Genomic DNA, 12090 nt, shown 5'->3' with positions numbered 1-12090 from the left:
GTATACTGATATACGACGTTCCATAGACTGTTTACCATAAGGAAAAAACTAATTATGAATATAACAAACTGAGGCTATTCACTATTATTAAAAGTTGAGCCACCTCAAAATTGTCACTAGGTTTTTGTGCAAACTCCAATGGAACTTCCATCTATCTAATAACAGGCTGTAGAAAGAATGTTTAATAATGAAACAAATGTTTTTTTTTTTTTCAGATTTTATATAGCGCAAACTCAACCCGAAGGTATTGGAGCGCTTTACATGAGCACCGGTTATGTTACACATTCAGGCACGGGGAGATTAAGTGATTTGCCCAGAATCACAGGATGTGGATGCGACCCCCGAGGCTCAAACACTGCCAAGGCTGCCCGGGGGGGTCCACGTAGGGGACCCTCCAACAGGGCGGCCGCCTTAGTGCCACAGGAAGTCACAGCCGTCAGCAGACTAGGCTCCCTGGGCTAGGGACCAGGGGGTCAGCTGGCTGCGCCACTTCTGGCCATGGGGGGTGGACAAGAGTACAAATGCCTTCCCCCCCACCCACTGTGCAGCCTCTTGACAGCTGACCGTCTCGCTGTTTAAGACTGAACGCCGTGTTCTCCCCGCTGGACACGCTGTGTCCAGACTGCGGGGAGGGTTGCGTAGTATGGTTGTGGGATACCGTGGGCGTCGAGTTTGATGCGGTAAGTGTGGGCCTTTACCGCCCCCCCTGCTTAAGACTTCCCGTGGCATAGGGGTACCCAATCACTGGGTTGCCCAGGCAGGTCTTCATGGCAAGTTCTTGGGTCCGAGCCCCAAGATGTGCACTTTGACCACTGCGTGCCGAGGTCCAAATCTGGAAGTGACCGGTTTTGTTTTGAGCCCAGTGAGGACTGATTGTGTGGCCAGAGCCACAGCATATTGCACAGTCTTGCCTGGTGGCGGGGGGGAGAGCAACGCATTTGGAAAGCCCACGGCCTGGTCGAGCCTGGGCCCCCAATAGGTGGCTAGATGCTCCGGCGCTAGCACTAAGGGGTGCGCGATCATGATGTGCATGCCCCTCATGCGCACTGCTATTAGAAATACTCCAGCCGTTAGATCAGTGTAGGATGGATATGGGCGAGCGATGCAGAGGCGGAAAGGAGGGCGCTGGGTGGAGAACTCCATGTCCAGGCACATAGGCAGCGTTGGCATCCAGGGTGTTCGGAGGTTATGGTCTGTGGCTGTGCGCGCTCACCTCGCTGCAGCAGACGCAAGCTAAAAGACACTTCACCCGCCCACAAAATGCATGTTACCAAGTGCCAGCCCCTCAGGAAGCAGAAATACTGCTGACCTGTTTATCTCGGGCAAATTCTTGGAGTAAGTTATAAGGGTCACCGGCGGTGTCTTCCCTCGTTAAACAGACGGGTAGCATATTGCAAACATGTTTGAGGCACGGAGAGTTTAATTATCATGTTCAGCCTTTTAAAGGTATGCTCTTTGCTTCTCAGAGGCACTCTGCATAATTTTGTCCAGAGCCCTGGTTCAGACCCCTAGGCTGCCGTGCGGCTCAGGGCAGGACCTGGCCCAGCCCGGTGTGGCTGGGGGGGGGGGGGGCGAGAAAGCCAGTGAGTGTAGCCAGGCTCCGAGCGGCTTGGGGCAGGAGCACTTATCACGCGGTGGGGGATGAGCGCATTGTGATTGCATTTCCTCCACCTCTGGTAGCGCTGGCTAGGCAGAACCTTTGCTGCCTACCACCACGGGCTCTCGGCCCACCAGTGGGCCTGGAGAGGCAGGGGTGGGAGCAGAGAGCCGCGTTGCTCCCACCTCCGTTGCACCACCATGCTAGCCGTGCTGATACCGGGCCAAAGGCCCGCGCGGACATGTTGGGGGAGCAGCAAGCGATAGGGGCTCCCTCTTGATTCCATCGGAGTCCACCTCTGTAGCACTATTCCTGTGGCGGGGCCAGTGCCTCAGCCCGCATGGGCATGTTGCCGGGAGGCGCTTCTGCTTGGCTCCATCCCTTCGGAGACTCCAGTGCCCACCGCTGCCAGTTACTCCGTCCAGCACGCCGCTGTGCCCCCTGGTCTTGCGATTCTGTGTGGTCGGTTTCAGGCAGGGGCATATTCTTTCCCTCATTCCCCTGCGGTCCTGGTTCTGGTCCATCTGCTGGGGATCCTGTTTTGCCCGGGTAGAACCGGGAGGGTGGAGGAGGGTGCCTCGACCCCAGTGTGGCTTTGTGCTCACGCTCTCAAAGCAGAGCAGTTAAGGATGCCGTTAGGGGTTCACTTTCCCTGCATGTCCCAGATAAACTAGCCCCATCCCCCTTGCACCAGGTCTGCACAGAGTTAAGTCGCAGGAAGCAAGTTGCCATGCAGTCACCCACCCAGCTACCACGATCACCCCTGGAATGCCAAGGCTGAGGGGGATCAGAGACGCTAGACACGACCCCCAGCTCCAGGCCAACGAACCGGTGAGAACAGGGCAGCAATAGCAAAGGGTAAGGCAGATGGTGGAAGCGCTTACTTTGAGGACATGCTTTCCAATACCGACGCCACGGCCCACCTTGGCGCAATGGGCAAGGAGTGATGAGTAGCCAGCAGCTCCGGGGGCAGACCCTGATAATGCGAGAATAAAGCGTGTGCAGCAGTATCAAGTTATGCTGCTGTTCACGCGCAGGCCACATTGAGCAAAAAGATAGATACACTGGTACCCCCCAGGCTTGACACCCGTCGGTAGTGTGACAGGCACCCAGACAAAGCGCTCTGGTTCCCTCGGGGCGTGTGCTCAAAACAACAACGGGCGGTCTTAAGAAATACCCTCTGGGCTTGACGCATCCAAACAAAGACCGCACTTGAGGGAGGTATGCCAGTGCCATAGCCAGCTGGAAGGTACTTGTTAAAGTTGTAGGTCAGCGTGTCCGTGACCTAATGTGGCAGAATATGAAGTTTAAAGGGCTAAAGGTGTTTAATTGGTTCATAGAGTCCGTGCAGGTCGGCGTGTCTGCGGGGCTACCCGGAGCGCTTGATTGTAAGTTCACGTTTTGGAACGTTAGAGGTTTCGCATTGAGATGGACACACCGCCGTCCGGCTAGCAGGGGGGCCGGTTTCATAAACACGCTTTTAGGCTACACCGGGTTAAGGTTTTATTGAAGGTAGTCCCACGTGCTGACTGCTATTTAAACCCAGCTACGTTTCGCGTGAGCAAAGTGGGAGGACTTGTTCTCGCACGCTAATGACTAGTCGAACCAAATTAGTTGTCTTGGCCCCGGTACGAGGTCGCGCAAGCTGTTTCAATGAGGTACTAAAATTCCCTGTGCCTACCAATAAATTATTGGGTTCCCGTAACTGGTTGATAAGAATGGCTGGCGATACTTTATCGGTGCCGGGTTCGACTCTCAGCAGGGACGCCTAACATTCCGTGATTCTGGGCAAATTGCTTAATCTCCCGTAACTGGTCGATAATAAGGGCTGCCGTGCGATATAGATATATATATATATATATATATATATATATATATATATATATATATATATATAAATTTTATTTTGGCGCAGCGACACCGGAGTCCACGGAACCTATTTCTGCTGTAGTGTATAACTCAAGCAGCAGCCGTGGGAATGGGTATTTATTTCCCTTCATTGCACAAAGGCCCGTGCCATATTGCCTATGCTATTTTTGGCGGGGGCTGATTTCAGGCCCCTCTGTTATGCCTGCTTGTCAGAGCGGAAGGACCTTGAGATAAAGGTGGAACCGGAGCGCTCGGTCAACCCCCCATGTTGTTCGGTGAACAAACATCTACCCCTGTCAGCGCCGGCACTAAGCAGCGCGGGAGCTGCTGCTCAGCTCAGGGGTGGTCTGACCGCACCAGGTCTGACCTGGCATCGGGGCGCCTGTCTTGCCAGTTATATTGGGATAAAAGGCCCTGCTGCCATTTCCGTTTCCAGCAATTTGTGGGGAACAATGTTCAGGGAACGGTGATTAACATTCCGCCTGGCGAGAGCAGAGGCTTGTCTGTTAACCTTGACTCTGCGGAAGTGTCTATTCACGGTATGCAGCACTGAGTGTTAGGAGGCCTGCTGCACAGAACACCCTGGTCAAAAAGGAAGATCATCCTGGACTCATTCTGAAGCCATCTAATAACTTCAGCTGAGCTATTCCTGTAATTATCTGGGGACGTCATTCCAAACCATCCTGAAGTAGGCCTATAGGGGAAAATATTTAAATGGGATGACTTACTGTAATCACAAAAACTATTTTAGGATGGTGTTCTGATGACTTCCACTGGCAGGGAGTGATTACCTTTTACAACTCCACGAATTCTAATTGACAACTTCAAAATGAGTGAGAATTATTCCAGGATGGGTTCTAGACAATTTAAGGATGACTGCAGATTACTTTAGGATGATTCTACAACAATTTCAGGATGACTGTCGATTATTCCTGGATGATCCTATAACCGCTTCAGGATGGAAGTTTATTACTCTGGAATGATCCCATGACAATTTCAGGATAAGTGTGGATTATTCCTGGATGGTCCTATGACCACTTCAGGATGGCTATTGATTACTTTAGAATGTCCCCATGATATTTTCAGAATAAGTGGAGATTACTCTAGGACGATTTGATGACAGCTCTAAAATGAGCATGGATTACTCTGGACTATTTAAGGACAGCTACAGAATGAGTGTGGATTACTAAATTATGACCACATAAGAACTTTCAGATGATTGTGGATCACTAATAAATCATTACGGGTGGATTACACCTTGACAATTCCATGTTAGTATCATGTTAGCAGACTGCCAGTATTCCCTTGCAGGGTCCCACTAGTAGTTTAGGACTATCGATTTGCTGGTAGGAAAACATTTTTTTGACCACCTCTTAGGTGTACTTTCCTGTTGAAAACAGATCACTTGGATGTAATGAGCCATAATTGCACAATACCAAGAATTGTTTGTAATGCCACGAGTTCTAAAGTAAGGCCCAGATTTACAAAACTGTCACCGAACGCAGTGCAGCAGCCTAATTGGCTGTTTTGCAAAACAGGGAGAGAGCTGGGAAGTGTCATGTCTATCCCTCTCTCTAGCACCACTGCACTATAATGCAATGTTGTCTGTGAGAGTCTAGCCTAGGTTTCATACTCGAAGGGTACCCTTCTGGTACCCAAAAAATACTATGTCTAGACAAATGTGCAACCTTTCCTATTTCGGATTAGTGTTGTACCAAATACCAATTAACTCTGATTTGAAAATCCTGAAAAGGATTTTGATTCAGGTCTGCATTATAAAACTTAAGCAAACCAAACACAAAAATTCTCTAAATCTGGTCCGATTAATCTGATTAATTTTCTCTTGCTTTGGAAAGATTACTTTTAAAATTCTACAGTGAGAGGTAGACACCTGTATAAAATAAATCTGAGAAATGCTATTTTGGGCTAGGTTTGTGCTGCAGAAATACCACAAGCACCTTCATCCAAAAGAAGTGGTCTGCAACAATGTTATACTTTGCATTCAGATTGTCGGGATCCCACTGGTTTTGCTCCTCAGGATGACGCTGAAGCTTAAAGGGGTCCACCTCCCATCTGCCCCTAGTCCGGCGGATGTGTAATACACTCGGACAAAAGGGGTAGGTGAGCGAGGGAAGGACAGATAGGGACGGCTGGGCGGGAGATCTGTGAAATAGACAAACACACAATGAGTGATGGCTCCCTTTACCCCTTCCCCTGGCTCCCCCTTGTGTGTAGCTCTCTTACCGGTCATCTCTTTCCGTCTACTGTGGAGGGAACGAGAAGGGTTGTCTTCACCTCCTTTCCGAGCGCACGAAGGTCTCCAGCACCGTTACGTCACGGAACTGTAAGAACCTCGCTGTGGCGATCAGATTCGCGGAAGAGGTGGAGGTTGGTCTTGTCAGGTGTCTGCGCTGCTACTCTAGGCTCAGCAAGGTCTTGAGCCGAGGAGCGCGATGCTATGGGAAAGTTGTGGCCCGGAAATCCGTGGGCGCTGCCTGCGGCGTTGCGCTGCTACTCAATGCTCCAGGAGGAGCCGGGAGCAGAGGAGCGAAACCCCAGGTGGAGATGCCCGGAAATCCGTGGGCGCTGCCTGTGGCGTTGCGCTGCTACTCAATGCTCCAGGAGGAGCCGGGAGCAGAGGAGCGAAACCCCCAGGTGGAGATGCCCGGAAATCCGTGGGCGTTGTCTGCCTCTTAGCGCTCTCCCTCGATGGTCCGAGGTCGCGTCTAAGTCGAAAGGGCTAAAGTCGGGCAGTTCCTGTCTCAGATACTCACAGGCTGCCGAGCGAGGAACAAGAAGCAGTAGAGGCGTGGTCGGAGTCTCTCGTGGTCTGGAGTTCAAGCCGCTGAGGAGAACCATCCGCTCGGGTCTTCCGGTACTGAAGGCTTCAGAGAATCATCGGCACTGCTTCCCCGGAATTGGCCGCTTTTCAGCGTTTCCGGCAGCGTGAACTGTCACGTGGGACGGGAACTACCGGGAGTTCTGGGGGATGTAGTTCTTGCGGTCGCCGAGTTGCTCGGCCGTAGTCCAGGGGTAGAGGAGATGCGTCACTCAGCGCCACCCGAGCGCGGATCGTGACAGCACATCCCCCCTTACCCCTCACGAGGCGCTGAGAACTGGTCCCGGTTTACCAGGACACCTGCGATGGAAAGCCGCCACCAGGCGAGCAGCATGGATGGAGGAAGCGGGCTCCCAGGAGTTCTCCTCCGGGCCATACCCCTTCCAAGCCAGAAGATACCAGAGTCTACCCCGAACAGTCTTGGAGTCCAGCACGCGTTGCACCACGTACTCACGTTCATGGTGAACCCATACGGGAGCGGGAATCTTATGCACTGGACTGAACGAGGGCTTAAGCAAGGAGACATGGAAGACTGGGTGAATGCGTAAATGGGTCGGGAGCTTCAGTTGCACCGATACCGGGTTGACATGTTTCACCACGGGATAAGGACCTATGAATTTCGGATTAAAGACGCTGGGATGTTTGAATTTGATGTTTTTAGTGGATAGCCATACCCTATCCCCTTTATGGTACACAGGATCGGGTCTGCGACGTTTGTCCGCATGAAGTTTGTATCGGGCTTTGGCCAGTCGCAGGGTCTCACGGGCCTTGGTGAGGGTTAAGCGAATCGCCGAAAGCCTGTCCTGTACTTCTGGAACACTGAGATTCGTGTGAGGGAGTTGAAATGGGGTGAATCGAGGATGGTACCCTGAGGAAAGAAAGAAAGGGGTGTGTTGTGTGGATGTATGGACGGAGTCGTTGTAGGCGACCTCGGCAACCCACAACCAGTCCACCCAGGCGTTTGATGCCTTGTCCACATAACACCGGAGAAATTGTTTCAGGGTTTGGTTAAGTCTCTCGGTCTGCCCGTCGGTCTGGGGATGGAAACTGGTGGACAAGGATGACTGAATGCCCAGTTCGGCACACCAGACCTTCCAAAACCGCGCCGTAAACTGGGACCCTCTGTCTGAAACAATGCCGCTAGGAAGGCCATGGAGTCGCACCACGTTCACCAACAGGAGCTTTGCCAATGCCCCTGCCGTGGGTACCTGCTTACACGGTAGAAAGTGTCCCATTTTGGTAAGGTAGTCGATCACCACCACGATAGGGGTACAGTTCTGGTCTTTGGGCAATCCAACGATGAAGTCCACCGAGATTCTTTCCCATGGTGTCTGGGGTGTAGGAAGTGGACGTAGGAGGCCTTGTGGTTTACGATGGTCTGATTTCATTTGGGAACAGACGTCACAGCGTTTTACCCATAGTAAAACATCTGGTCTCACTGACGGCCACCAGAACTGTCTCAATACCTTCTCCAGGGTTTTCGTTCCTCCCGTATGCCCTGCACAGGGTAGTTCATGGCACCAATGGAAAACGAGCTTCTGCAGAGGAAGCGTGGGGATTAGCATTCTGGAGCCACACATGGGGACGCCATGTCGTAGGCTCCATTCCTTGTGTCCTTTTAACCAAGATCTCCAAGAGAATGTGGCGAGTCCGCGCTTCACTGCCCTCAGAAAGGTGTCTGTTGTCACCCCTCCTACCACTTGACTTGGGGACAGGATAGCCCTTTTTGGTTCCACTGTCGGCATGTTGGTCGTACCTTGTCGGGAGAGGGCATCGGCTTTTTGGTTTTGTGAGCCAGGCTGGTAGGTGACTATAAAGTGGTATTCTGCGAAGAACAACATCCATCTACTTTGCCGGGGAGAGAGATGTCGAGCTGATCGCAGGAACTGGAGGTTCCTGTGGTCCGTGAAAACAGTGATTTGGTGTTGAGCTCCCATGAGCCAGTGTCGCCATTCCACAAACGCCTCCCGGATCGCAAGAAGTTCTTTTTCGGACACAGAGTAATTGCGTTCGGCGGGGTTCAATTTCCGGGACATGTAGGCCACTGGGTGGAGGTGGCCGGTGTCTGGATGGCGTTGGGATAGGACAGCTCCCACGGCGACGTCGGACGCATCTGCCTCCACTATGAAGGGGAGCTCGGGCCGGGCGTGCCTCAGGATGGGTGCAGATGTAAAGGCCGTCTTGAGCTGTTCGAACGAGCGTTGGGCGTTGGGCGTCGGGAGACCAGTGGAACGACACGTTCTTTCGCGTTAGTCTGGTGAGAGGTGATACCAGGTGAGAAAAGTGGTGAATGAACCGGCGGTAAAAATTCGCAAAGCCAAGGAAGCTTTGGACTTCCTTGACTGACTGGGGCTGGGGCCATTGTTCCACCGCCTGCACCTTTCGGACGGACATGACCTGTCCTGTGGGGGTTAGGTGAACTCCGAGAAACTCCACTGTCGTAACATGGAACTCACATTTGGTGAGTTTACAAAAGAGGCGGTTGGTTTTCAATGCTTGTAGCACGAGCCTGACATGAACGATGTGCTCCTCCGGGGTGGTGGAAAATATCAGGATGTCGTCAATGTACACCACGACGAACCTATCCAGAAATTCTCGTAGTACCTCATTGAGGAAAAACTGGAAGGCCGCCGGGGCGTTACACAGTCCAAAGGGCATCACTAAGTACTCGAAGAGTCCAAACCGTGTTTTGAAGGCGGTTTTCCACTCATCGCCTTCTCTCATTCTCACCAGATGATACGCCCCTCGGAGGTCCAGCTTGGTGTAGATGTGCGCTTCGCGGACTTGCTCCAAGAGAACCGGAATCAGTGGTAAGGGGTATCTGTTCTTAATCATCAGCGCATTGAGGGCGCGGTAGTCGATGCAACATCTCAGCTCACCACTGGTCTTCGGGATGAAGAAGAGCGGGGACGCTGCGGGCGACCGGGAGGGACGGATGAACCCCAACCGGAGGTAGGTGTCTAGATACTCCTTCAAATGGAGTGTTTCTGGCCCGGTGAGGGCGTATATCCTACCACACGGAACAACCGCGCCTGGCACTAGATCGATGCGGCAGTCATACTCTCGGTGCGGGGGTAGCTCTTCCGCCATCTGCACGTTGAACACCTCTTTATAGGGTAGATACCAGGTAGGGAGCGCCACGTCCTTTTCCGCGGCAGTTGCCACATGTTGAGCAGAGGTTCGGACCGGGTTCGGGTGTGGGTTAGGGCTGATGCACCGTCGTTGGCATGAGGCGGAGTGGAACGAGATGGTGTTGGTGGACCATTCGATAGTAGGTTCATGTTTTCGTAACCACGGCAAACCTAGGATCAGGTTGCATCGGGGAGCTTGTATTATATTCAACTGCAGCCACTCGCCATGGTCCCCTCCTATGGTTATCCAGAGAAACGGGGTGACGAATCGGATGGGTCCCGACTCCAGTTCCTTCCCGTCGACCGCAAAAACGAGTTCGGGCTGTTCCTTGGGCGTTAATTGAATCCCTAGCCTTTCTGCTTCCTGCTTGTCCAGGAAACATCCGGTAGCCCCGGAGTCTATCATGGCTCTTATGGTTTGTGTTTGCTGGTTTATCACTGCTTCCAGGGAGATGAAGAAGTGATCTGGTTCTCGAGAGGTGTCGGATTCCATGGAAGGGATGGAGTGGTGGCTTGGAGGCTTCCCTTCCGGTACCTTCAAGCTCTGGAGTTTCCCGCGGTTCCTTCTTCTGTGGCCATAGCAGATTGTCCGGGGCGTGGTCTGCTCGTCTTGGGTCTCACCGGACATTCTCGAAGGAAGTGCCCCTTCTTCCCGCAGTACAAACACAGGCCTTGTTTACGGCGGTGATCACGTTCGCTCAGGGTTAGCGAGGCTCTCACTGTTCCGATTTCCATGGCCTCAGACTTGGAGGCCGCCTGTTCCGAAGCTCGGGCATGGTCATAGGAGAACGGTGTTTTATCTTTCCGTTTCTGGTCCCCTTTTCGTTCTCTGAGCCGATGCTCCAAACGGGCGGCCAATTCCACCATCGCCGAACAGGTTTGGGGTTGGGGATCAATTTGGGCGATGACGTCCTTTAGTTCGTCCGTTAGCCCTCCGTAGAAAATGGCAGACTGTTTGGTTTCTGGCCAGTCGGTTTCTGCCACCAACCGACGAAAGTTGTTGAGGTAGCCTAGGAAGTCATTGGGGTGTTGCCGTAGTTTCAGCAGGTCTCGGTCAGCCGAGAAGGTATCAGCTCTGCGGTCAAAGGTTCTTTCAAAGGCGATGCGGAAGGCATCCCAATCGTACAACAGGGCTTCGTCACGACGGACTATGGGAACCGCCCATTGAGCCGCATCCCCTGCCAAGTAGGAAATGAGAAAGGCTACCCGGGCTTGGTTGGTAAGGAAGAGTTTTGGCTTACAATGGAAATGCAACAGTACTTGGGTCATGAAGACTTGCACCTTCTGTATGTCTCCATGAAAGCGTTCAGGAGGGGCCAACGGGACGTGTGTGGGCATTTCTACCACTACAGGTTGGGTTGATGACTGGAATGGGGTCCCTGCATCGAAGGGGTTCCTTTGGAGCCGATCTATCCGTGTATGTAGAGCGGCTGTGTCTGAACGAGAAGCAGCTAATTCTGCTTGCACTAGGGCCAGAGCGGCTACCACGTCCTCTAAGGTGGTCATGGTCTACGACAGCGTGATCGGGAGGAGATAATTCGTGGGCCGATGATTCTGTCGGGATCCCACTGGTTTCGCTCCTCAGGATGACGCTGAAGCTTAAAGGGGTCCACCTCCCATCTGCCCCTAGTCCGGCGGATGTGTAATACACTCGGACGAAAGGGGTAGGTGAGCGAGGGAAGGACGGATAGGGACGGCTGGGCGGGAGATCTGTGAAATAGACAAACACACAATGAGTGATGGCTCCCTTTACCCCTTCCCCTGGCTCCCCCTTGTGTGTAGCTCTCTTACCGGTCGTCTCTTTCCGTCTACTGTGGAGGGAACGAGAAGGGTTGTCTTCACCTCCTTTCCGAGCGCACGAAGGTCTCCAGCACCGTTACGTCACGGAACTGTAAGAACCTCGCTGTGGCGATCAGATTCGCGGAAGAGGTGGAGGTTGGTCTTGTCAGGTGTCTGCGCTGCTACTCTAGGCTCAGCAAGGTCTTGAGCCGAGGAGCGCGATGCTATGGGAAAGTTGTGGCCCGGAAATCCGTGGGCGCTGCCTGCGGCGTTTCGCTGCTACTCAATGCGCCAGGAGGAGCCGGGAGCAGAGGAGCGAAACCCCAGGTGGAGATGCCCGGAAATCCGTGGGCGCTGCCTGTGGCGTTGCGCTGCTACTCAATGCTCCAGGAGGAGCCGGGAGCAGAGGAGCGAAACCCCAGGTGGAGATGCCCGGAAATCCGTGGGCGCTGCCTGTGGCGTTGCGCTGCTACTCAATGCTCCAGGAGGAGCCGGGAGCAGAGGAGCGAAACCCCCAGGTGGAGATGCCCGGAAATCCGTGGGCGTTGTCTGCCTCTTAGCGCTCTCCCTCGATGGTCCGAGGTCGCGTCTAAGTCGAAAGGGCTAAAGTCGGGCAGTTCCTGTCTCAGATACTCACAGGCTGCCGAGCGAGGAACAAGAAGCAGTAGAGGCGTGGTCGGAGTCTCTCGTGGTCTGGAGTTCAAGCCGCTGAGGAGAACCATCCGCTCGGGTCTTCCGGTACCGAAGGCTTCAGAGAATCATCGGCACTGCTTCCCCGGAATTGGCCGCTTTTCAGCGTTTCCGGCAGCGTGAACTGTCACGTGGGACGGGAACTACCGGGAGTTCTGGGGGATGTAGTTCTTGCGGTCGCCGAG

The sequence above is a fragment of the Triturus cristatus genome, chromosome 1_2 (genome assembly GCF_964204655.1).
Source record: "Triturus cristatus chromosome 1_2, aTriCri1.1, whole genome shotgun sequence".
NCBI classification, from domain to species: domain Eukaryota; kingdom Metazoa; phylum Chordata; class Amphibia; order Caudata; family Salamandridae; genus Triturus; species Triturus cristatus.
This window is presented reverse-complemented; position numbering follows the sequence as displayed.